The sequence below is a fragment of the Mauremys mutica genome, chromosome 8, assembly GCF_020497125.1.
Source record: "Mauremys mutica isolate MM-2020 ecotype Southern chromosome 8, ASM2049712v1, whole genome shotgun sequence".
Lineage (NCBI taxonomy): Eukaryota > Metazoa > Chordata > Testudines > Geoemydidae > Mauremys > Mauremys mutica.
In genome coordinates this window covers 37,004,683-37,030,515 of record NC_059079.1, presented here as the reverse complement: position 1 = coordinate 37,030,515, position 25,833 = coordinate 37,004,683, and the positions used below count along the sequence as shown (strand labels likewise).

The following is a 25,833-nucleotide window of genomic DNA, read 5'->3' as shown; positions in this document are numbered from 1 at the left end:
TTTCTTTGACTTCAGCAAAGCTAAACTATCTAAACAGATCCAGTCGCAGCATCAGGGTCTCCAAGTATGCAAATAAGGCACAACATGCACACAGTCACATCGTCCAGTCTCCTATGCCGCTTGAATCCAAGTAGGCATGCTGTGCAATAGTCAGGGAGTCAGCCCAACCAATTATACCTAGAGCAATAGCCAGCCCCCTCCTTCACAGCTACAGATGTTATTTTTTGTATCACTAAAAACTTTAAAAAAGGAAAATTGGATAGATAAATTAAAACTGCCTCAGGCAGTTCTAACTTGTACAACACACACACAGTACTTAGCACCCCAGATTTCATTATTTTTAACAGCAGCACTGGAGCCCTATTTTCACACATTAAATATTCTTGGACGCTTTTCCCAATGTCTGAGCAGAAAAATGATTGTCTGTTTTCTCTTTTTCTTCACAGAAGAGCACATATTCGTTTTATCCATGATAAGGAAAGCTCTGATGCCCAATCCTGCAAACACTTATGCATGTGCTTAATTTTACTTCTGTGAGTAGTCAAGATGTCTTTTTTCTTTGCATCATAATAATAATATCAGGGAACCACAAGGATAGAGTTGGGTTCCAAATAACCGTGTTTATTAACTGCGCAAACATACAAGGCTTAGCTACATATATGCTTTTGTTGCTCTATTGGGATCAGATTGCTTCTTCAATAGAACCCAGAAAGGACCACTTGAGGGATCTCAAATTGTTGTTTTGGGAGGAGTTCAAATGTCATAATAAAGGCTGCATAATTTTCATGTTTGTCTGACATTTCATGGAAAACGTTAAATATGTCATTTCTATGGAAAAAGCAGAATTTCTTAGAGAAAGATGGGAGTGCAGAAGGCAGGTGGGGGTAGGTTTGGGCCTTGGCTGGAGAAAGCTGACATATTATTGAGCTTTCTCAGACAGCCTGTATGCCAGTGAGCACAGCAATGGAATAAGGAGGAAAAGAAATTACAAAAGCTTAGGAAAAGGGAATTAATAGTGTTATGGGAGGGTGGGGTAACAACCCATTATTGGAAGGGAGATTGTGATGCATCTTGGGAGATGAAATTTTCCCTGAAAAGTCAACATTTTTCATGGGAAACCCCCCCACACACACACATTTTCTGACCAGCTCTAGCCAGCAGCAAATTACATATAGTGTATGTTCTGAGCAGTAGCTGTGAATAATTTGCAAGCAATCTCTATGCTGGAGTGGGTTTGCATAAAGCATTCACTGAATAATTTCTGAGAACAAGAAAATTGTAAAATGTGAAAGCTTGTGTTCATGGATAATCTGAAAACAGGAAAAGGGCTAACTTTGTCAAATAGACTGTTTGCTGCCGCTAGTTCTCTCATCTCTGTACTCTGCAGTCATGTATTTTGTATGTGCTTTGGGACAAATACTCAGCTAGCAGAGCTACATGACCTGTAGAGGAAAAACAAAAGACGAGTCAATTATAAAAGCTAGAGAATCAAGCTGGAATTCTGTTACAAATGTATGTCACTGTCAGTAGCGATCATTTGTAGAATATCCTATTTTAAGGGGAGAGAATTGGATCATTACAGTGAAATAGTCTTTTTTACATGTGACTTTAGAACAGAAGCTACCCTGCCATTAGTAATGATAGATGACAGTTGGATGAGGATTGTTGTTTTCAGTGTTTAGTTTACATCAGGGCCGTCGATTAATCGCAGTTAACTCACGTGATTAACTAAATTGCCATTTAAAAAATTAATTGCAATTAATCGCAATTTTAATTGAACTATTAAACAATAGAATACCAATTGAAATGTATTAAATATTTCAGATGTTTTTCTACATTTTCATATATATTGTATTCTGTGTTGTAATTGAAATCAAACTGTATATTATTTTATTACAAATATTTGCACTGTAAAAATGATAAACAAAAGAAATAGTATTTTTCAATTTGCCTCATACAAGTACTGTAGTGCAATCTCTTTGTCATGAAAGTGCAACTTACAAACGTAGATTTTTTTGTTACATAACTGCACTCAATACCAAAACACAGTAAAACTTCAGAGCCTACAGTCCTACTTCTTGTTCAGCCAATTGCTAAGACAAACAAGTTTGTTTACATCGGGGCGGCTCTAGACATTTCGCCGCCCCAAGCAGGGTGGCATGCCACGGGGGGCGCTCTGCCGGTCGCCGGGAGGGTGGCAGGCGGCTCCGGTGGACCTCCCGCACGCATGCCTGCAGAGGGTCCGCTGGTCCCGTGGTCCGCTGGTCTCGCGGCTTTGGTGGACCTCCCACAGGCACGCCTGCAGGAGGTCCACCGGAGCCGTCTGCCGCCCTCCCGGCGACCGGCAGAGCACCCCCCACGGCATGCCGCCCCAAGCATGCACTTGGCGTGCTGGGGCCTGGAGCCGCCCCTGGTTTACATTTACAGGAGATAATGCTGCCCTCTTCTTATTTACAATGTCACCAGAAAGTGAAAACAGGTATTTGCATGGCACTCTTGTAGCCAGCATTGCAAGGTATTTACGTGCCAGATAGGCTAAACATTTGTATGCCCCTTCATGCTTCGGCCACCATTCCGGAGAACATGCTTCCATGCTGATGATGCTCGTTAAGAAAAAAAGTTAATTAAATTTGTGATTGAACTCCCTGGGGGAGAATTGTATGTCCCCTGCTCTATTTTACCCACATTCTGTTATATATTTCATGTTATAGCAGTCTCAGATAATGACCAAGCACATGTTGTTCATTTTAAGAACACTTTCACAAAACACAAAGAAGGTACCAATGTGAGATTTCTAAAGATAGCTACAGCACTTGATCCAAGATTTAAGACTCTGATGTGCCTTCCAAAATTTGAGAGGGATGAGGTGTCAATCAGAAGTCTTAAAAGAGCAACACTCTGATCAACCTTCTGCTGGTGGCATCTGACTCAGATAATGAAAATGAACATACATCGGTCTGCACTGCTTTGGATTGTTATTGAGCAGAACCCATCATCAGCATGGAGGCATGTCCTCTGGAATGGTGGTTGAAGCATGAAGGAACATATGAATCTTTAGCACATCTGGCACGTAAATATCTAAGCTACAGTAGTGCCATGAGAATGCCTGTTCTCACTTTCAGGTGACATTGTAAAGAAGATGTGGGCAACATTATCTTCTGAAAATGTAAACAAACTTGTTTGTCTGAGCGATTGGCTGAACGAGAAGTAGGACTGAGTGGACGTGCAGGCTCTAAAATTTTACATTATTTTATTTTTGAATGCAAAATATTTTTGGGCATAAGTCTACATTTGGAAGTTCAACTTTCATTATGAAGAGATTGCACTAAATACTTATATTAGATTAATTGAAAAATACTATTTCTTTTGTTTTTTTTACAGTGCAAATACTTGTAAACAAAAATAAATATAAAGTGAGCACTGTAGACTTTGTATTCTGTACTGTAATTGAAATCAATATATTTGAAAATGTAAAAAACATTCAAAATATTTAAATGGTATTCTATTATTAACAGTGCGATTAATCACAAAACATTTTTTTAATTGTGCAATTAATCACAATTAATTTTTTTAATTGCTTGACAGCCCTAGTTTATATACAAAAAAGATGAACAGAGCTAAAATGTGTTCAGTGATGTGTGAGAATGAAATCAAGATCAAAAGTACAATTTCCTAATTTTTATCTTCATTCAAAGTCTGTTCCTTTGTAATAACGCCTGCAGATATTTAATGATTGCTCAAAACCACACACTGGTGTTTAAGGGTTCAATGCATTGTGCCTCGGCAATCTGATTAAAAGACTATCCGGAGGGAGATGAGGGTGGGGAATCAAAATAGAACTCTCAGAATACCTACTGTATGTCTAAACACAGTGAATATTTTGCACTGTATGACTGTATTCACTCATTTTAAAGACTGTTCATTTGCTTTAATTTTTATTATATTTTTGAATTGTGGTGCATTAGATAAAGACTATATTACTGGCTGTTTGTGATTCCATAAAATCCTTCAATTGTTTGTACAAAACTGACTGATCTACAGCTCGTCTTTAAAATTAGAATTTTACATTTAACTCAACCTGTAATGTGTACATAGGCCCAAATCCTGGTTTCACTGAAGTAAATGAGATTATTGTCAAATTTTGGCTCGTATCTTGGATTACAGGATATACTGGGTATCCCATATTTAGGATTTGGCCATGTATATGTTCAATTATGCACAGAAACAGTCAGCAGAAAATAAATAGCTGATATAAAATGAATATCTAGAAATATTAATTTCAAACTGCTGATATCAGGCCTGGTCCTCAGCAGGGGTAACTTGATCTATTGACATCAATAGAGCTTAAAAGATTTCACAGATTAATCTCTACCTCACTGATCAGACTTGTATCTTTGGCTGCCTATCCTATAGCTCTTTCTGGATGTTCCTGCTTAACTCTTAGTAGTAGGGAGAATTATGACTTAAAAATGTAATACAAGTGTCCAAGAGTGACTGTCACATCTCTCTGTTTTCCAGTAAGGCTGTCATGGTTACTCCAGTGTCCACGCTTATGTGATGTTTCCACTTCCTGATCACCCAGAGTTTTGTGTCTCATGTATTGTTTTTTTTCCCCTTCCATTATTAGATTATAAGACTCTCAAAGCGGGGACTGTCTCCTTTGTGCTCTATACAGCACTCAGCACCTTATCAGTGCAATAATAATAATAGATGTGAATGATGCCCAAACAAATGTATAGAAATTCCAGATTTTTCCAAGCACACACAAGCTGCAAAATCTCAGGATTCTCTGCTTTATGGTCCTGTTGTGAACATATTATTTTATTTGGTAAGCATTAGGCACCTAAAAGCCAGCTCAGTGCAGCAGAGAAACAGAGATGAGTGTGAGTTGTGTTCTTAAACAGCCCTCAGAAGGGATTTAGGTATGGGGTGGGGGGAATTGGTTTGTTTGTTCATTTGATTGTTTCCAAAAAGTGTCCAGGAGAAAGAAAGAAGAGAGTGCACTGAACAATAAAATGTTCACAAAATAGGTCTGATTCAATATACACCTCTACCTCGATATAATGCGACCTGATATAACATGAATTCAGATATAACATGGTAAAGCAGTGCTCCGGGGTGGCAGGGCTGCGCACTCCGGTGGATCAAAGCAAATTCAATATAACATGGTTTCACTATAATGTGGTAAGATTTTTTGGCTCCCGAGCACAGCGTTATATCAAGGTAGAGGTGTATAAATATTCACATATTTGGGTTTTCACTTCTTCTGATCCTGAAAGGTGGAGGAAGGTTCATCTAAAAGCTAATGTATTGGACTGGTACTTGGTTGATCCGAGTCCAAATCCTGTCTCTGCCACAGATTTCATCTGTGACTTTGACCAAGGAACTTAATTTCCCGGTGCCCAATACTTGTGTACCTCACAGGGGTTGTGTAGGAGGAGAAGTCTATTAATGATTGTGAGATGGTCAGATGCTGTGGTGATAGGGGCTGTTTAAGTACCTAGGGAGGTAGGCATTAAACACGCTTTGTATTTTCCCAAATGGACATAGATTAATTTCACCCAGGATTTAAGAACATTCCAGGATTATGGAATATTCTTTTTTAGAACATGAACCTTTTTCTTAGGCAACACATATCACCCAGCTTGGTCAGCAAGATGAGGAATAGTTTTCAGTCCCCTATCTTCTTATGGCCTTCTAAAATTGTGCAGGCAAATCTTGGGTCTGGGCATCAGCAGATACCATTGACTTCAGCTGAGTCATGGTTGCTCATCTCTTCTGAAAAGCAGGTACTTAATGTGCCTAAAAATGACATTTGAAAGCATAAATTGTTTAAGGAGATACATTGTCATCTAAGCAAAATTCTTCAGGGCGGGGACTCTTTCTGTCTACGTAGTTAGCTTGTGTATAACATGGGTTAGGTGTTACCTCATTATAAATGTGGGCTTTGTGCATGTGGGAAATGGCTTCACATGGAAAATGTGGGGTGCAAATTTAGAACATATTTGAAAATGTTTCCAAGGATGTAGATTAGCTACACTGCTAAATATAAAGAAAATAGATCATTCAGCATGTGAAATAAATCAATAATGTAAAACCTCATGAACAGAAAGGAGAACAGCACCAACTTCAGATCCACAGAGGGAGGTTCTAGAGATATGTTTTATATAATTAGTCAGAATTCTAATAATTAATCCTACTTTGCACTTCCCCGTGTTAGCAATTTACAAACAACAACTAATTCACACAATGGGGCAAAACCCTGGGCCAGTGTACAGCCTGCTTACACCACTGTGCACCAGCAATTACACTGAAGACAAGGAGGACAGATATCTTCACCCCAGGCTGCAGAATGGTCCTCCTCCCTCAGAGCTGGAGCTTCTTGGGTCACTGCTACACAAACACATCCACATGCTGGGAAATAAGGCAAGTGGCTTATTCACACAGCACGGTTTCACTAGAGCCATAAACTGAACCCAGATCTCTGGACTCCCAGTCCTCTGATGTAATTCCTGACAACACTTCTTCCATGCTGGGCTTACCCTGACATACTTGTATATGTTGTTTTGTTTTTTCCAGTAATAAAATACTTTCTGTTCTTTCATAATACTAAAAATCTGTGTTTCTCAAACTGGTCGATGGGGTACCTACTGGTGGTCTGCGAAGAGTTGCTTGGTCTTATAATGCTAACTGTCCTTGTTTCCAGCTGCTCATTGTATGAAAAGACAGCTGAAAATACTTTCAATACTCTCTTAATACTACTTTTCCATGGAAACAATAACTGTTCTTGCACCAAGGATCACCAAAGGGAGAGCAGGTGGTCTGCAGGACTGCAAATAGGGAAGAGATGGCTCATGAGGCAATTTATACTAAGATGTGGTCTACACAACGAAAACATTTCAGGGTCAAGTCTATGGGTGAAATGTATTCCATTCAACCTTGTACCTTCATGGCCTTGTTCACATGGACCCCCGCACACACACACACCTTTATTCCTGCACGGCTCCTCTATTAATTTCAATACTTTCACATAATTTGTTGACCTCTATTCCTTACTATCAACTTCACATGAATTCAAGATTAGTTAGCATACACTGATTACCTAGACTAAATAATTATATGAAGAGAGGAGGGACTGGAGGACGACTGTTTCTAGTTCTGCTATAGACACTAGCTTGGAAAATATTGTTTCCAAGCAGGCAGGGGAGTTTTTGTGATGTAAGTGTCTAAAGTGAGGAAACAACACTGTGATGCTCTCTCGCTGGATTGTCAAGCTATTTTTTAACATTCCCAATTAACTTTTGGAGCACTTTCACTACAGTGTCATCAGCCACATAGTTGTCTGGGGAAAAATCTGCACGGTTAATGCACAGAGCAAAAATAACATGTTTTCTTCAGATTTTCAAGAAGTGAGAAATGTTACGTTCATCTGGATTTTTTTTTTACTGTATAGCACATGATCATTGTTATAGGTGACAAAGTCTCTTTTAAGGATCACTTCTGCCTTTGTAACCCCAATGAGATGTAGCTGAAGACAAAATTTGACTCTTAAGTAGTAGTTATTCATTAACTGACAGTTCACTACCATTATATATCACATATTATCAGAACTAGGAGTTCTAGTGCTATCAAACTAAGGCAGGCTTGTCATTTTTCATGTTCTTATCAATCTTTTCCCTTTCTTTCTATGATTCACAAGTAACCACTACTTCAAACAGGATTATGATGTAACTCCTCAGAGGTTTATATTTGTTCAGAGAGGACCTGAGCAGATCCAGAATGGTGCCCATTATGTTCAAGACCCATGTGAAGTCATTCTGTTTACTTCAGTGCAAGATTAGAGTGGTTCAGCATAACTTAATAAGTGCAGATCACTTTGCAGGATCTGTCCAATAGTCTCCAGTTAATTTGATCTAAGACAACTCAGGGCCAAATTCATTGCTGGCATAAATTGGCACAGCTACATTGACTTCAGCTGAGTTTCCACAGACCTGACCCCTCAGTTTCCAATAATATAACCTATACAATTATGGCATAGCTCCAGAGTACATATGTTACCAAAGCAGAATCTCTAAGGGGCTGCAGCTAAATTCAGATCCTGATATTTGTGAATGCTACCCAAATAGAAACATCCCTCTGCTCATATAGATGCTTTGTCATGCAGAAAATTTTCATAATCCATTTGATAGGATGAATGCTAGCTATGATTATCAAACTGTGCCAATTTTCTTTTTATCATGCTAGCATCTCATGTCAAAGAAACAGCCCTTTATAAACCCTACTGAGCTGTTCTCCAAATCCAACTCTTTGAGCAAACTCTTATGCACAATATTACCTTTCACATTTTTTCAGTCTTCACTCTTTACAGTAGGCTTAATCATATCACTTTCTATTTTTTATTGATTGGCCTCCAAATGCCCTCAGACTTCCAGCCACAGTTTTGCACCCATATTGAATTGGTCCCACATTTTGGCACCTGGCCGTAACCGACTGCTGGTGCAAAATGTTAGGATTTAGCTAATCAACTCTCTGATTCAAGAGGGCAATGTGGTAATTAGATACGTAAATCCTATCCTTTGTGCTTGCTAGGAATGTAGAGTCCATCTTCCATAATCAGGCATTTAGTATTCTCCTTGATTAACTTCTGACCTCATTGAAAATACTCCAGATTTACACCAATGCAACTTAGTTCAGAATCAGGCCTAACAAATGTTTTCCAATGAGTAATGTACTGTATCATTCTAAATTCTTAAGACTTCCTAAAAATGCACTTTAATGAATGCAGTTATTCCACTTGAGTCCTTACTACCACTTTCTTTCTCTACCCCCGTCTTCATGAGTTTCTTCTCCAAGTGAACCTTCTTTATTCCAATTTCTTTCTGTGTTCAGCTGGAAGCATTAACAAATGGTGAAGTGTGATACTGTCGCTCCAGTGCTAAGTGTTGCCAGGCGATCAGGGCAGAAATAATTAACACACGAAAGTGGTCTGCCAGTAGTATCCTGCTGAATGAAATTGGAAAGAGTTCAAATTAAAAAAAGATTTCTTAGCTTACCACTTCTGGCCTGCACGTATAGCAATAACCATTTGGAAGGACAACTGCCAGCTTCCATTCCAAGCTGCCTGACAGCACTAACTACAGCCTTGTATTATAAATTTTGAGTTGGGCCCTGTTTAACAAAGAAAATATTTGCTGTATTACTTCTAGTATCTTCCTCTTAGCACAGTGGTTCTCAAACGTTTGTACTGGTGACCCCTTTCACACAGCAAGCCTCTGAGTGCGACCCCCCATATAAATTAAAAACACTTTTAAATATATTTAATACCATTATAAATGCTGGAGGCAAAGTGGGGTTTGGGGTGGAGCCTAACAGTTCACAACCCCCCATATAATAACCTCGTGACCCCCTGAGGGGTCCCGACCCCCAGTTTGAGAGCCCCTGTCTTAGCAGCATGGATAGCTCCCATTGCTAGAGGTAATAACAGAGGGGGCTCTTAGAAGAAATATGATACCATCATGTATTATTACACCTCTACCTCAATATAACGCTGTCCTCGGGAGCCAAAAAATCTTACTGCGTTATAGGTGAAACCGTGTTATATAGAACTTGCTTTGATCCACCGTAGTGCCCAGCCCCGCCCCCCTGGAGCACTGCTTTACCGCGGTATATCCGAATTTGTGTTATATCAGGTCGCATTATATCGGGGTAGAGGTGTATTTGTTTATTTATTGTACATCCAAAAATATGCTAGGCAACTCATAAAAGTAGCACAGCCCTGGGCCCAACCCAGAAGAGTGAACAATCAACGTCACCATAACATAAGAAGTAAGGGCTTTACAAGAGGAAGAATTTCAGCAATAATGTCAGAGCAGGAGAGCTGCAGTCAAAGAGCCAGAGAGGGCTGTAGGCTGGAAATAAGGTGTGGTGAGGGATGCTGGGGCCATACCAGTGAGGCGGGGCTCAGTGAGGGATGCCAGGGTTCTACCTGATGTGCTGCCTAGACTATGGTTGTGTGACTCAGTGTTGGGTCTTGTCTGTTAGGATTAGTTTATATGCACAGGGCTCTTTTTTGTAATAAAGTAACCCCATAAGGGCCATTTTGTATTCAGAAAGACCATTTGAACTATTTCTGGGGGCACTGAAGGAAAGATACTGATGCAGGTGCACATGTCATGCTGCTTTATGATTCAGCTACAGCCGTTGCAGTAAGGAAACTGGTTCTTTAGCTCAAGTAGCAGAGACTGATGTTTTTAAAACCAGAGGTTCCAAGTCCAGTCCACATTGAAATCAACCTATCCAGGGTTAGCTAATGCTGTTAGTGTAGGTTGCAGAAACAGATCTTAAATTCATTTCAAAGGACTCATACCCAGCAAGTGGAGAATTTTCATCCCATCAAGTCTGCAATTAAAGCTAGGGTTGGAAATCCAGAAGTTCTTTCTTTAGATGTAATTCAGATCATTTTAGGTTGGCATCAGCTATGGATTTTGAATTCAAATTAAGGAACCTTTTCATAATATAATTTTTAGATTCTTCTGTTTCTTTTTTCCAAAACAGCTGCATAACAGTGGGGCTGTTCTGTAATTTTGTATGGACAGGGTTTGAACTCCTCACTGCCACTTTAGCCACTTCGTGGCTGGTAAAAAAAACTGGACTGACATAACAGGGGGTCTAAGTGCTGAATCTGTCAGGGGAAAAATTCCTGTGGTGCAGTCACTGCAGAAGACAGTCATAAGGCTCCTTCCAAGGGCCTCCTCATAAGTCATGGAGTAGGGGCCAGGCCAAAGTGGTGCTGGGAGAGGATGAGGTGGGTTGGAGGCTGGGCAATAGCACACAGCGCAGCAGAGATTCTGGCCAACACAGCAGTCTAGAAAGGAGCCCTGGGAGGCTGCTGTAACTAAAACAGGTCCTCAGGATTGTTTAAATTACACCATGCTTCTCTCTGTAGCAGTCCAGACCAGGAGGGTGCAGAGATAGCTGAAAGGCACCAAAGCCTCACTCCCCAGGAGTGTGAAGTGCATTTTCCACAGAGACTTTCCAAGTCAGTAGGTATGGTTGTATAATAGTGAGTCAATTATATTTTTATGGAGTAGATCTTTTCTGTTGCAATACCCCTCTTATACTTTGTCAATTCCTCAATAAGGATTTAGTTCTCTAATTTTATTTTATTGATTTATTATTAATTATTATTATTATTATTTTATTTTGTGATTAGGTTCTAGACATGTAATCCTACAGGAAATGTAAATATGTAATGACACTCAAACACTCAGCAGCAGTTCGCCATGTTTTGTGAGACAGCATCTTTATTCAGGCACTCCAAGCCAGGGCTTTCCTGGATGATATTTCATCCCAAAGCTTCTATGGCACACTTTCTCTGTTTGATGATGTAGGAGATGAAATATTATGCCAAAACTCCCATGGCATAACAACTATAAACTATGTATCTATGATCATAGATTTGCAGTTCTACATTCTAAATTTTTTGCAATTTATGTAGAACATAGACCCTCTACAGTACCCTAATCAACCTGGTGTATTATGTGATCAGATGGCATCCCTTGATTTCTTGTGTGCACAAATCTATACTATGCCTTGTGTCAATATTTTCAGGAATAGCAAGTGACAGAGGTAGAGGAGAGTAGGTGCCTAGTAGGAGTGGAAGAGGAAGAAAAGAAATAAAACCTGCTCCTGTGATGTTTACCTTCCTCAAAATGTTTGGGAGCAGAGGAGATGGCTGTACTTATGGCAAGGCTAACATTATTGAGTTGCACTTGCCAGTTTGTACATACAATTAATGACACATTTTTCTTCCAGGAAAATTGTTCCTACTACCTTCTGATTCTTGGGAACTAGATATCTCTTCTCTGAGCTTTTGCTCAGTGCCTGATCTTGCCAATCATGAGTCTGAGGATGGTGTTACGTTTTTGGAGAGGGGGAGAAATTCTTGCCCTGCAATAAGAGACTCAAAAGAAGGGGCAGGGAGAGACTGGGGTGTGGTTCATTTGTAAACACTCTATTCATAAACTTGGAGGAGATGAGATTCTTCTTCTTTGATTCCCATCTCTCAGCTTAGCAACTATGGTGGGGACAAATTAAGTCTTTTCTATTCTTTGTTTGGTTTCTACGGTCTAGTTTTCACCAAGTTTTTGACCACGACGCCTTAGCATGCACCTGGAGGGCCAGACATGCCCTTCACTAACAGTTGCTGCGGCTGTTAGCTACCCTCACCAGCATATCCTGACCTTGCCAGCTGCGCATATACAGCATATGCAGCTACTTGGAGCCACTAGTGAGAACTGAGTGAGCCGCAGGACCAGCTGCAAACAAACTATCCCTTATGGATGCAACTGTCTGCTATGCAGACGTATTGCCTGTTAAACTCATCCTACATGCCTTGGAGATGAGATTATTAACACCCTTTTCAAGGCCGTGTTTTTCACCCATATCATAGTTTGTTTTTTCAGTGGGAATCCTAGGAGGTCTTGGCTTTTTAGGGGAGGAAGTGATTGGTGGGGTTTTATTGGTCTGTTATTGGGTGGCTGTGCTTAAAGTTAAGCATATGCTTAGGTCTCTTCCTGAAATGGGGCTACAATTATCACTCTCTGTCTTTAGACTTTACTAACATTTGCCATCAGCTCTCCTTTTTCCAAATTCAAAACAAGCACATATATTTTATCTTTTATCATGTATTCTGGATTCAAGTTTTAAAACAAACATTGTTCAATTTGACCTCGTGCAGCTAATTTATCATCAGTCTGCATTTATAAACAATGTTAAACTGAAAACATTTCTTTTTTCCTACACAGTAACTAAGCCTCCTGTAAATTACTAACCATTAAAAACAGGGATGTCGAGAGAATCTCCAAGAAAATAAGTGAACTTAATATAAATATTTGTAATCATGTCAATTTCACTTTTTAAGCAAATTCTTACAGCAATTTGCTGTAACTGCTAGTTCAGAAGCACAAAGGTTAGGTTAAGCTTTCATTAATGATTTGGCTCAATGCACCCACCAGTATAATGTATTTTATGAGTGAGGGAAATGATATTGGTTTGAGAGGTTTCATGTAACAGTCATATCCTGTCCAAATGTAATTTTGAAAACAATCAGAGCCATTATGGCTCACACAGAAAGAAAGATAAAGACAGATAGCAGTATATGGGTTTTTAATAAGTAATTCACCCTGGGTCTTGAAACATCAGATTGCCGAGTAATATTATTAATGTATAAGCATGTTGGTAAAATCATGTATTCTTTTCCATTGGTTGACTATAGATATGTCTCTGATGCAAATATCTTGTAAGTGTATTGAATCCAACTTATGTAAATAGAGTATATAATACATCCATCAAGTATTTTACTTGATTATTTCACACAGGAGAGAGCATTTTCTGGCATCAATCTACATTCTGCCTAAATATCACATTTTTCATCAATGATATTATGCATCATTTGCTGTATATTTGATACTAATTGCATAACATATCAATCACCTGTCATTCTCTGAGTTTAGTGAACTTTGCGATGTGTCCTAGTAACTTAAAAGTTATGGGCAGCTTCCTATTATTAGTAATACTGTATGGCAGAGGTTTCCTGGATGGCTCTGAAAATCTCACCCTGCACAGGTAAGGAAGTTAAATGAAAGACAAGATCCTACTAAAGTTGTGCTGCAAAATGGAAAGTTCAGATTTTCACAGAGAACAGGACATAATCGTACATAAACACGCTGCAAAGAGCAAAGAATTTCACCTGCTAAGGGCCTACTCTTAAGTAGCAATTTACTATTAAAGGGACAGATTGTGGCCTAACCAATGGCATAGAGGGAATGTAAGGTGCCCCCTTACACCAATGTGCCATACCATCACTTCCTGTGTGCAAGGGGAAAGAGGCTCTGCAGAGCTGCTACATCCCCTTTCTTTCCCATCCAGCTGTGCTAGGAGGGGGAGGTAGTACAAAGTGGGCAGAGCTTTGACTCCACACACCCCTCCAATGCACCCAGCAGTGTAGTTATAGATGGAGTGTGACGGGGTATAGACCTTCCCCGGAGCTGTAGGCATGCTGAGAAGAGGTTTTTGACTTCCTAAGTCATGGTCTCCCTCCCAGGTGGCTCCAGGCACAGAGCAACAATATGCTGTCCTTGCAATGTGCTAGATCGCAAGCTGATGATTCCTAAATCAGCTGGGCTGCCCACACGGGGCCAGACTCTGATACCTTTGTTCACACTGAGTTGTATTTTACTCCTCAGTTAATGCCACTGAAATCAATGGAACTATTGAGGAGTAAGGTGTACTCCTCAATATGGGTAAGGATATCACCCTCTGGCCCATGAGTTAGGTGCTAATTAAAGAGAGTAAGGGTCACAGAATCAAGCTCTATTGAATGATACTTTTCACAGTGAAAATTTTGTCTGCTTTTCTTTAGCAAACAGCTATAAATTAGCAATATATACATTATTGACTCTTGGCTCTTATTTAACTCTGAACTGCAGTCCATTCCACCAAAGAACAAACATGCCTAGAACAATGAACTGAATCAATCTATCTGTGAATTTCTAATGCATCCATCATTGTGGCATCCAGGTGTGACATGAAGATATTACTGTTCAACTAGGACAACATTTTCTGCCTCACCTTTGATATGATACATCTCATTCTTGGGTGTTGATTATGAAGGGAAAAGTTTTGGCATTTTCCTTTGGCAGCCTCTGTACCAGATGATTGGAGGATAACTAAAGTAAAGCTGATTTAAAATAAAAAAAGTTTCCAGAGGCAAACCTGGCAATTACAGGCCAGTAAGCTTAACTTCAGTACCAGACAAACTGGATGAAATTATAGTAAAGAACAGATTTATCAGACACATAGATGAACACAATATGTTGGCAAACAATCAGCACGGCTTTTGTAAAAGGAAATCATGCCTCACTAATCTATTAGAGGTCTTGAGATGGTCAACATATCTGTGGATCAGGGTGATCCAGTGGACATAGTGTACTTGGATTTTCAAAAAGCCTTAGTCAAGGTTCCTCACCAAAGACTCTTAAGCACAGTAGGCACTCATGGGATAAGATGTAAGGTCCTTCCATGGATCAGTAACAGGTTAAAGGATAGGAAACAAAGGGCAGGAATAAATGATCAGTTTTTATTGTGGAGAGAGGTAAATAGTGGGGTCCCCCAAGGATCTGTACTGGGACCAGTGCTGTTCAACATATTCATAAATGATCTGAAAAAGGGGGTATTCAGTGAGCTGGCAAAGTTTGCAGATGATACAAAATTATTCAAGATAGTTAACTCCAAAGTAGACTGTGAAGAGTTACAAAGGGATCTCATGAAGTAATGCATATAGAAAACATAATCCCAACTCTATATACAAAATAATGGCTTCTAAATTAGCTGTTACCACTCAAGAAAGAAATCTTGATGTTATGGTGGATAGTTCTCTGAAAACATCCACTCATTGTGCAATGGCATTCAGTAAAGCTAACAGAATGTTAGGAACCATTAGTAAAGGGGTAGATAAAACAGAAAATATCATCATACCACTATATAAATCCATGGTACACCTGCACCTTAAATACTGTCTGCAGTTCTGGTCATCCCATCTCAGAAAAGATATATTAGAAATGGCAAAGGTACAGAGAAGAGCACCAAAAATGATGAAGGATATGGAACAGCTTCCATATGAGGAGAGATTGAAAAGACTGGGACTGCTCATCTTGGAAAAGAGATGACTGAGGGGCAATAGAATAGAGGTCTATATTATGAATGGTGTGGAGAAAATGAATAAGGAAGTGTTGTTTACCCCTTCCTGAAGCACAAGAACCAGGGGTCACCCAATGAAATTAACAGGCAGCGGGTTTAAAACAAACATAAAAAAATACTTCTTCACTCAGTCAACCTCTGGAGATTGCCAGGGGACCTTGTGAAGGTCAAAAGTATAACTGGAGGGCAAGTCCATCAACTGGTATTAGCCAAGGTGATCAGGAATGAAACCCCATGCCCTGGGTGTCTCTAAAACTCTGACTGCCAGAAGCTGAGACTAGCTGATGGGAATGGAACACTCAATAAACTGCCTGTTCTGTTCATTCCCTCTGAAGCACCTAGCACCAACCACTATCTGAAGATAGGATATTGGACTAGATGGTCCACTGGTCTGGCCCATTATGGCCATTCTTATTCTTATGTTTATTGTAGAAGTCCTGCTCAAAGAAGCAAGTCTTTACATTGTGCTCTGGCAATCCACTGGTCAGTGTGTGCTGCCTATCTTCTCTCCTGCCCCCTGTGCCTGATCCACAGAGGATGTGAATCTGGTACAGCCTGCAGCTGCAGAATCTGTTACTGGCCACAGCTGCAGCGCCTGGCTCTTTAGCTCAAGCTGTGCAGACAAGCATTTAGGTCAGGAGATCTCCAATTGCCTGTGTCAGCCACGATGGCAGTCATCACACTGTGAAGGTGGAAAGACCTGAATCAGCTTGATCTCTAGCAGCATAATGCTCAACAGCTGAGGGCCTTCGGGCATTTCAGATGCAACATCCCTGTTGCTAAAGCAGAGAGTTGAGGTACAGTTGCTTGATCCTGATTCAGTAAGGACTTTGAAGATGAAAACCAAGATCTTGAAGTCGATCCATAACTGAATGGGGAGCATGCAAATAGCATGAAATATCTTTATGATGACAATTAACACTTATATTATTATAGCACCTTAAACACCTCAGCGAGGTTGCTTTATTGTGCTAGGTGCTGTACTAGCGTGCAGTAAATGAGAGTCTCAGCCCCATAGGCTTTTCTCCTTTAGAAGATGATCAGCTGCATTTTGTACTAGCTGAAGTTACTGTGTGGTCTTTAGGGTTAGTCCTACATATAATGTATTGTAATAGTCCACCCTGGAGGAGACTGTAAACAGAGACCCCGCCCGACACTTAACACAGCACATACACTTACTGGATTAGTGTCCAAACACAGACCCTTCCAGGGGATTGCTACTGTTAACTGAAATAACGACAAAACATAAACTTCAGATGAAACTGCCCCCTGTGCTCAACTTATTCCCACAGTTTCTCCCTGAAAAACTCTCTGCTGCTGCCCTAGTTCCTCCAAACTCAGACTAATATTCAAACTCTTGGGTTGGAACTAATAGGACTTGTCTGGTCTTGTGACTCAATAGTGTCGCAATCCGATACGAAGTTATGGCTTTGGATGGCCAATTGTTGGTCCACGGCCATCTTGTCCTGTTAAAAGGACAGGACTGCCTCCATCTTGGACTAGGTTCTTGTATATAGGAGAGGGCAGAGACTCAATCCTGCCCAGCAACACTGGCTGTGTATGTTCTCCTGTTTTTGTTTTTTCTCTCTCCTGCTGGGCCATCTAAAGGTCAGGTTAGTTCTGTGTGTGAAGGCCTGATTCTGCCCGGCAACCTGTTTTTTGGGGCCGGTCGTCTGGAGGTCAGGTTAATCCTGCCCAGCGACTCACTTTCCCGCTCTTTTTGGACCCAGTCATCTAAGGGTCAAGCTTGTTTACTTGTCAACTCCAGTGTGCCGTGTGCAAATCCTGCTGACGTGGGGTGGCAACGGCTTGGAGCCTGAAGGGATGAGGGACCAGGGAGCCAATCAGATATCGACACGAGGGAGTGAGACCTCTCAATAAAACTAGGTTTCCCCCCAAAATTTGTGTGGAGCATCCGCATGTTAGCTGAAGGACCTGATCAACCTTTTGGCCAGGATCTCCTCCCGGTAAAGCGCACTCGTGTCATATCGTTTGGATTCGTTGTCGTTTGGACCCGATCCCTGTCAGCTCGTCATGCTTCCGGTGTCTGTTCTGCCGGTCAGCTGCGCCTGGAGTGCGGTATTTGTTTTTTGATATCTGACAGTTAGCTTATCTAGCCTCTTATTTTTCCCCTCCCTAACTCGGTAACAAGTATCTACTCAGGATATCAGGATTGTATTAATGAGCTCAGAATTGCACAATTGCTTAGCTAGCTTGTATAGTTGTTCTAGTTGTTAGTGAATTGTTAATTGCAAACTGTTTTATGCGTGTGAATCACTGCTCTGTCTTTGTCCGGAGTGCATGAATCTGGGAGCTGTCTCCACCTGGAGATTAGCAGACCAAGGGGTTCCCGTCCCCGTGGTCTGAGTGAGTGGAATCTGCCCAGCTGCAGCCGCACCACACTCTGGGTTACCCTTAGTGTGAAAGCAAGGGTGGCTGAGGCAGTGGCCCGTGGGTCTCTGTTCTGTGTTGCACCGGGTACCACCCTGACAAACCCGATTCCTATCTTGTAAGATTGGTGTGTCTGCCTATTTGGTGTGGTGTGGTGAGCAGTATAAAGTGTATTATTACTGTGTTTTGGGGTGTGTTTGTACTTTTGATACCATCCCAACCAAAGTTGCCTACTCCCCCGGCCCAAGTTGTAATTATCCCCCAAATAAACGCAGCCACTTGGCTTTTCACTGTTATTCTAGTCCTGCCTGTTTTTCCTCACTCAATACCAAGCTTAACGGACCGCAATCTATTTCGAACAAATAGGAATAGCTCTATATCTGTATTCAGGGTCCTGGCACCTGACAATCTGTTACATGCCTTCTCATGAGCAGCCTATTTGTTTCCCTGCTGCTGAAGGATATATAACTATTCCTCATGAAATAAAAGAAAATTATTCAAGTCCTTATCTGTTTTAGCTGCAATGTTTTGAACAACTGTTTCATGTATGCAGATGTGCTGAGATGTCCTTTAAATAAATATATTGACAACAGTTGTGAATTTTTATGTTAATCATATTGTAATTTATCACAGAATGCATGTGACTGTATTGGAAAACTACAGAGCTTTGTAAAGAGGAAAAATATTGGTTTAATATTTTATTCTTTCAACAGTTCCTTTACAAAAGACTTATTACAATTCTTTATAGTTTGGAATATAGACTGTCTACTTGCTATACATTTTATTCCTTGAACAGTTTAAACCTTGATTACCTCTTCCTTCATAACATCTCCAAGTTCCAGGCTTTTCTCTCCTTCCAGACAGCCAAAGCTCTTCCCCAGTCTCTTAGCATTTAATGTCTCAGCAATTGAAACCTCTTCTTCTCCAGTCTGGACCAGGGCCGCCCAGAGGATTCCAGGAGCCCAGGGTCTTCGGCGGCGGGGGACCCTTCCGTTCTGGGACCCGCCACCGAAGTGCCCCGAAGACCCGCGGCGGACCCCCCCCGCCGCCGAATTACCGCCGAAGCCGGACCCGCCGCCGAAGTGCAGCCCGGTCTTCGGCGGTAATTTGGCGGAGGGGGGCCCCCGCCGCGGGTCTTCAGGGCACTTCAGCGGCGGGTCACGGAAGGGAAGGGCCCCCCGCCACCGAATTACCGCCGAAGACCGAGCTGAACTTCGGCGGCGGGTCCCGCTCTGTCTTCGGCGGTAATTCGCCAGCGGGGAGGTCCTTCTGCCCCGGAGCGGAAGGACCCCCCGCCGGCGAAGACCGGGAGCGGAGAAGCTCCTGCACCCGGCCCCGCAAGAGTTTTCCGGGCCCCCCCTCTTGCCCCTCTTGCCCCCCCCTCTGGGCGGCCCTGGTCTGGACTGCTGCAACATTGTCCCCCTCAAATCAATTCAGAGCATTACTGCCAAAAAATCATTTCCCTGGCTTGTCATTATAATATGTCTCTCAGCTGGCTCCCCTCCACCACATCAGATGTAAGCTTCTTATCCTCTTCTTTAGGAGATTTAATGACTTACGCACCTTGCCTATCAGATCTGCCTTCAATTTACCAATATTGTCATCCATCAGAACCCATTAATCGATGCCCCTCACAAGCAGCTCCACTCTTCCTCCCATTTTTCTCCTTATACAGGGCACAAACAGACCAAAAATTTCATAAAGTCACAGTCCTTAACCACCATCAAATATCTGTTTAAGACGCAGTTCTACAGGATATGGACTTTAGATTGTAAACTCTCTGGGAATAGATAGTGTCACCTAGTGGGCTGTAAAGCACCATGTGCATGTCTGGCACTCATTTACAATAACTAAGCTTCTCAAGGCAGGAATGGTTTGTTTATTTTCACATAAAACACCATGCAGAACAATGGTGCTTTATAAATAATAAATGTTTAGAAATGTTAAAAAATGCATCTGCAGAATTTAAAAAGAAAAATGTTACTGATGGATCATCCAACCTGGCTGATCCACAGATACAATGTACTGTCCCTTCATTCGTCTCTGTAACAGTCACCAGTCACAGTATTCCTTACATAGCTGTTTACTTTTTCAGGCATCTTATGCTATAGCATTAAGACACAACAGGGTGTGCTTTACTGGGACATTAATAATACATTGGGTGTGTTGTGAGCCATGACTTCAAAGGCTGAATGACTCCAATAGCCCAAGAAATGTATTGATGGTCCAGTAAGCCACATTCTAGAGTAGTAATTCAAGTTTTATTTTGTCATTTTATTAATGACACACATTACATGATATTATATATCACGAATCAGGAAGCTCCCACTGTATCTGAAGTGATAATTCCATCAAGAAATTCCAGGGACATAAACCACAAGAGTGAACTTGGAGTATGTTGTTTATGTCACCAGCACATAGTGTAATTATTAAAAGGAATTACAGCGTACTGTACAAGTTTTGGAGGTGCATTGCTTTAATACTAGTGGCATCCCCTGGAAGAATTACATCTGTGCACTAGTATCGGGATTTATACTCTCACTGGAGGGTGAGATGATCATCCTGCATTTGAGCAGATCCAACACTGGTGTTAATCATATTTTCCAGTGGGGAGAGCAGAGCCCCTTGGGTTAGTAAGAGAGAAGTCAGGCAAGTGGGGAAAAAGAAGAACTACAGTTATCTACAGTTATATCACAAAGAGTGAGAGAAAGAAAGACAAAGAGAGACTATAGTTAGTAGTAAGTATCTCACACCATATTCCTTTTTACTGTCCATACTGCACTGCAGCCTATAAAATGTGTGAATGATTTAAACATACCTGTGTGTCAACTGAGCAATTTTATAAAGGACTCGGATAGCTGAACCACATGTAGAACTGTATTGTTTGGTAGCATTGTCCAGTTTCATTCACAATGCCATTTGGCCCTGACCTGATTTCATGCCTTTAGTTTGATATATGTTTAATCTGGTTTATATACAAAAGGATGCTAACTAGATGCGAGCATGCTTTCTTCTGGTTTCCAAATTAACTTGCACCTGTATAGACCTCCTAGTCATTACGATATGCTAAATAATTTGCACTGTATTTTCTTCTAGTTCAGGAAACATTCATGGATAGTTTTACCATCATTTAGTAATCTCATTTGTTCAGGTTAGGTAAATGGATGAGAAAATCATAAAAGATACTATGTAGGCTGCACAATATCCAAGAAGATTTAAAACAACAATAAGAAATGATGCTGTTCAGAAATTCAAGTAAATCCAATAATATCACTGACAGAATTGATTATGATAATGCCAACACAACCTCTATATTCTTTTTGAAAGAGATTCCAGACATAAAGGAGATAATGACATATGTAACCTGACAGTCGTAAATCCTACACTCAAACTTTCAAGGAGATAATTTAAAGATTTCCACTTGGAACACATCATTTAGTTAGGTCCCTTATTTTATAAGAAATGCATTAGTGGTGGATTTTTGCAGTGGGACTTGCAAGCATCAAGGGAAACTTTAAAAAAAATTGCCAGAAGGGGAAAAATAAAATTACCATGGAAGATTTCTTCAAGGCACACATATACCAGAGATATCCTGACCCAGACCTTTTCTCCACCAACCTTGGCAAAGACAGCTAGCTCTTTAAGGGCCCAGTCCCATGGAGTGCTGTATTGTCTTTCTCAATTCCCATTGACTTCACTGGACTGCTGAGCACCTTGCAAGTTAGGGCCGCTAGATCCGTACTGGAATCTGTGAATGATGAATTAATAAACTTCATAATAAGCTTCTTAGAGAGCAAAGCTGACCCAGCATAGATTGAATTTACAGTGATGGAAAGGAAAACACATAGCAGCAGTCTGAATCAGTGGATGGTCTAGGGTGAGAGAGATGTTAATAGGCTGAAAAAAGTCCACTGTGTCCCCCCATTCTGATCACATGGAACTCCACATCAGTTAGTGGCCTTACATCAGTAGAAAACTGGTCTAAATGAGATCAGAATCACACCCTGGGAGCACAAACAAGTTGGGACAATTATTCAAAGAAAGTTATTGAAATTGAATTAATTTCAAAGCTAAAAATCTGATATTTTAGAAGATCAAGTGAAAGCCAAGACTTGTTAAGGATTGTTGGTCTAACAGCGGGGCTCTGAAAGAAAAAAAAAAGTCCATAGAGTATATGAGAAATTGGATGTGCTCTTTTGGATTTGCTAGAAAAAAATGACACCATTCATGCTGACTCACCCAAAATAAACCAAGGAATCCATATGTAACAATCCTATGGTTGCAACATGAAAGAAGCTCTGAGATAAGGTGAGGATCAGGGGCGGCTCTAGCCATTTCACTGCCCCAAGCACAGCGGCACGCTGCGGGGGGCGCTCTGCCGGTTGCCGGTCCCACGGCTCCGGTGGAACTCCCACAGACGTGCAGAGCACCCCCTGCGGCATGCCACCCCAAGCACGCGCTTGGCGTGCTGGAGCCTGAAGCCGCCCCGGCGAGGATTCTATATGCATTTTGAAGTATAAGACATTGACTTTCAAAGGGAAAAGATAACCATCTTTCTAGATGTGAATCTGAAGACAAAGGAAAAAAGTAAAAAATAAAGTGTATTTGTTGTTCTCAATAGTCAGGCATTGTTACTGTGTTCCACAAAACTGTGTCTGAAGCCATCTGTTGTCTCTTGCCTTATACTTAGATTGTAAGCTTGTTGGGGCAGAGATGGTTCTATGTTAGTACAGTGCCTAGCACAATGGAGTCCTGATCGATGACTGGGGATCCGAGGCACTCCTGCCATGTAGATAATAATTAATAATACATACAAATATCATTTATAACTTTGGAAGCTGTTTATTTAGTGAAACAACAGCTAAATAAATGGTAACTCTGTAAGCACTCCTGAAATTTATACACTGTATAAGTAATTAAGCAATAATTATTGTTACTTATCTTTTCATAGTAATTTAAACCATTCTACTGTGTTGTTATTCAGGGGGAAGCAAACTTTGAACTGCAGGAATGTTCACTGCTCAGATTAACAGTGTTGTGACATTTGTTGTGTAGGGAAACTTATTCAGAGGCCATAAGCAGTGACTAGAGCTTGGGTCTACTCAGTGTGGCTAATCCCACATTTTTGAAACATCTAAATGGTAAGTTTTTTATATTTTTTATTGCTCAGAATACTGCCTGCAGAGTGCAGAAGTGCTTACTCTCTGCCATGTGATATTATCTTAGCACTCCCCTCTCTTTATCATATCTTCCAGGTTGTGTTCATGTAGATTGTGAATTCCTTGGGGCAGAGGCCTATCACTTTACTTATCAATGTCATGTGCGCCTGTGTAGCTGTATAAATAAATCATCATTATCATAGAACCATATTGTGTCCTTATTTCACACACAAAACTGCCATTTATCTCATGTTATCGCATCATTTTAGTCATATAGTGTGTCATCTTTTTCAGCATATAACTATTTAATCTCGTCACCTTTGTTCCAACACAAATTTAAACTGGGTTGTCCAGAGTTAGTTCTCCCTCCCTTTCATGTGCTTATCATCATGTTAAAGAGATGCTGATGACTAGTTCTTTTTAAATAATATTTTTATTTAGTCTCCATAGTTATACATTTCTAATTTTCTTCTACTTTCTTTTTTTAATGCCTGCCTAAGACTCTACTGAGTTTGTGCTTTTCCATTTAGCTTCCATTTGCTTATTATGAAATGAACGAACATGCCTCTATTTTATTTACTTTGTTATATGTGCATCAGCCTTCTCGGTGATGCCAACACAACTATGGGAATAGGGTTGTGAATTACATATGTTCCCTCTGGAAATTCTGCTTCAGCAAGCACAAAACATTATAGGTCCTACATAAAAAATATTGTTACTTTTAAATTATCAGTGGGAGAGTGGTGGATTTAGAAATAAAAATCATGAAGAATATTTATTGGAAATTCAGAGAACATTGCTCAAGACATTGTTAAATGTTTAGGAGAATGTAGTTCCAATATTTGCCTAAGCTATTTGGGAGTATCCTTTTAATTAACATCTTTTTTTTTCCTATAATGCAACCTTTTTCTTTTTATACAACCAAGCAGTATTTTGAATCTAAGCTGGATAGTTAAAATACATCCAGGGCTGTTTTCATTTCAGAAAATATTAGTTGACTCTCTTTTGTCTGAGTGAAATGCTTACAGACAGATTCCCAGCCCTTAGAATCAAACTCTGGTAATAGGATAGCAACGGTGAGATTTTAAATCCTGTTTAATATTGTGTTTTCTAACCATGTGCTATGAAGACCCTCAGTTCCTTTCATTAGAATGAGCCTCATGTCGGCTTATTATTGCTGTAAGTTAGATAGTGATTGAAATATGATTGTAAAGATGCTATCTACCCTGGTACTAGCCTGGCTACATAAAAGAAAAGACAATATTTGGCTGAGACCCAACTCTTATGTCTTGCAAAAATCGACCTCCAATATCACTAGTGTTTACTGATCATATGGATTCTGTACCACAGTGTGTAGAGTTTAGCTTTGCTTTAAGGAATTTGCTTACTTTACTCTACAAATGAAACTGATCTGAGAGGTTTCTGAGCATTGGTTAAAAAAAGGATTTCTCATACAAGGTGAGACAACTGTCTCCAGAAGGAGGGAAGGGAATTATCATCATCAGGTTCCCTGATGCCCAGAAGCTAAGATTAGCAAGAATGCGGCTGCCAGACCATCAGCGGGTGAAAAGTACCATTTCTTCCAGAAAAAAGTCTCACTAAGAGAGGATCAGCTATCCCAAAGTCCCAGTTGCCAGTGAGAAACATAGTGGAACTATTTTTTCAATGTGTTTACACAATTACCAGCCTGACTGTAACCAGTTAGGAAAGCTACAAAATTACAACAGCCACTGTGCTGTCAATGGGCCTGATTCACTACTGCATTACTCCAGTGCAATCAATGAAGTTTAACCAGCACGTCACTGGAGTAATGAAGTGGTGAATCACGCCCACAAACTTCTGTTGACATTACAAATTCCTTTATTTCCCCTCTTACTTCCCCTTTACGTGACCCTTAATACAGCACCATTTATTTCCTTTTTAATAGTTAATTTAAAAATGTGAGTCCTTAAAGGGCATAAAAATCGTGTCGTAGCTGTTATTTTAATTATTAGTTAAAAGGTTAAAAAGCCCATGAAAACACATAGCTATGTGGAAACTAATCATTGTTTCTTGTAAACCAGTACTGTCTATGTACCTTTCCACTCATAATGTTGTTAACATGTATAGCACACCACAGATGCTGATAACATATTTGATTTTATCTGGTATAAAGGAAAAAATTATGGAATTTAACAACATGGAGGAGAGGCAAAGCATGGCCCATGGATGGCAGAACCTTGTTCATGCCCTCAACAACATCTGATGGCACAGGAAGGACTCAGAGTTATATAAGGTCAGACAAATATCTCCATCTGTGTTCTCTGTATTGATAAAATCCATCGACTATTTCATCTATAATATGCCTCTCAAAAGTTATTCATCTCAGCTCCATGATCAAAAAGTGCAAATATTTCAACTGGTTCAAAATCGGTCTATTAATGAAAGTTATATATTAGGAGTTCAGAAATAGTTACATTTCCCATAGTGTTCCATACATTTTTCCATGATACTATTGTCACATTCCATGGTGCAGTTCAGACCA

General features: G+C 40.4%; 1 long non-coding RNA gene across 1 annotated transcript; it reads left to right on the top strand.

Annotated features, from left to right (window-relative positions):
• The first annotated feature begins 450 nt into the window (after positions 1 to 450).
• On the top strand, positions 451 to 25,569 carry LOC123375423. Its single transcript, XR_006581441.1, has 3 exons — positions 451 to 533; positions 23,135 to 23,291; positions 25,465 to 25,569. It is a non-coding gene; the product is annotated as an uncharacterized LOC123375423 (long non-coding RNA).
• Positions 25,570 to 25,833: the final 264 nt, after the last annotated feature.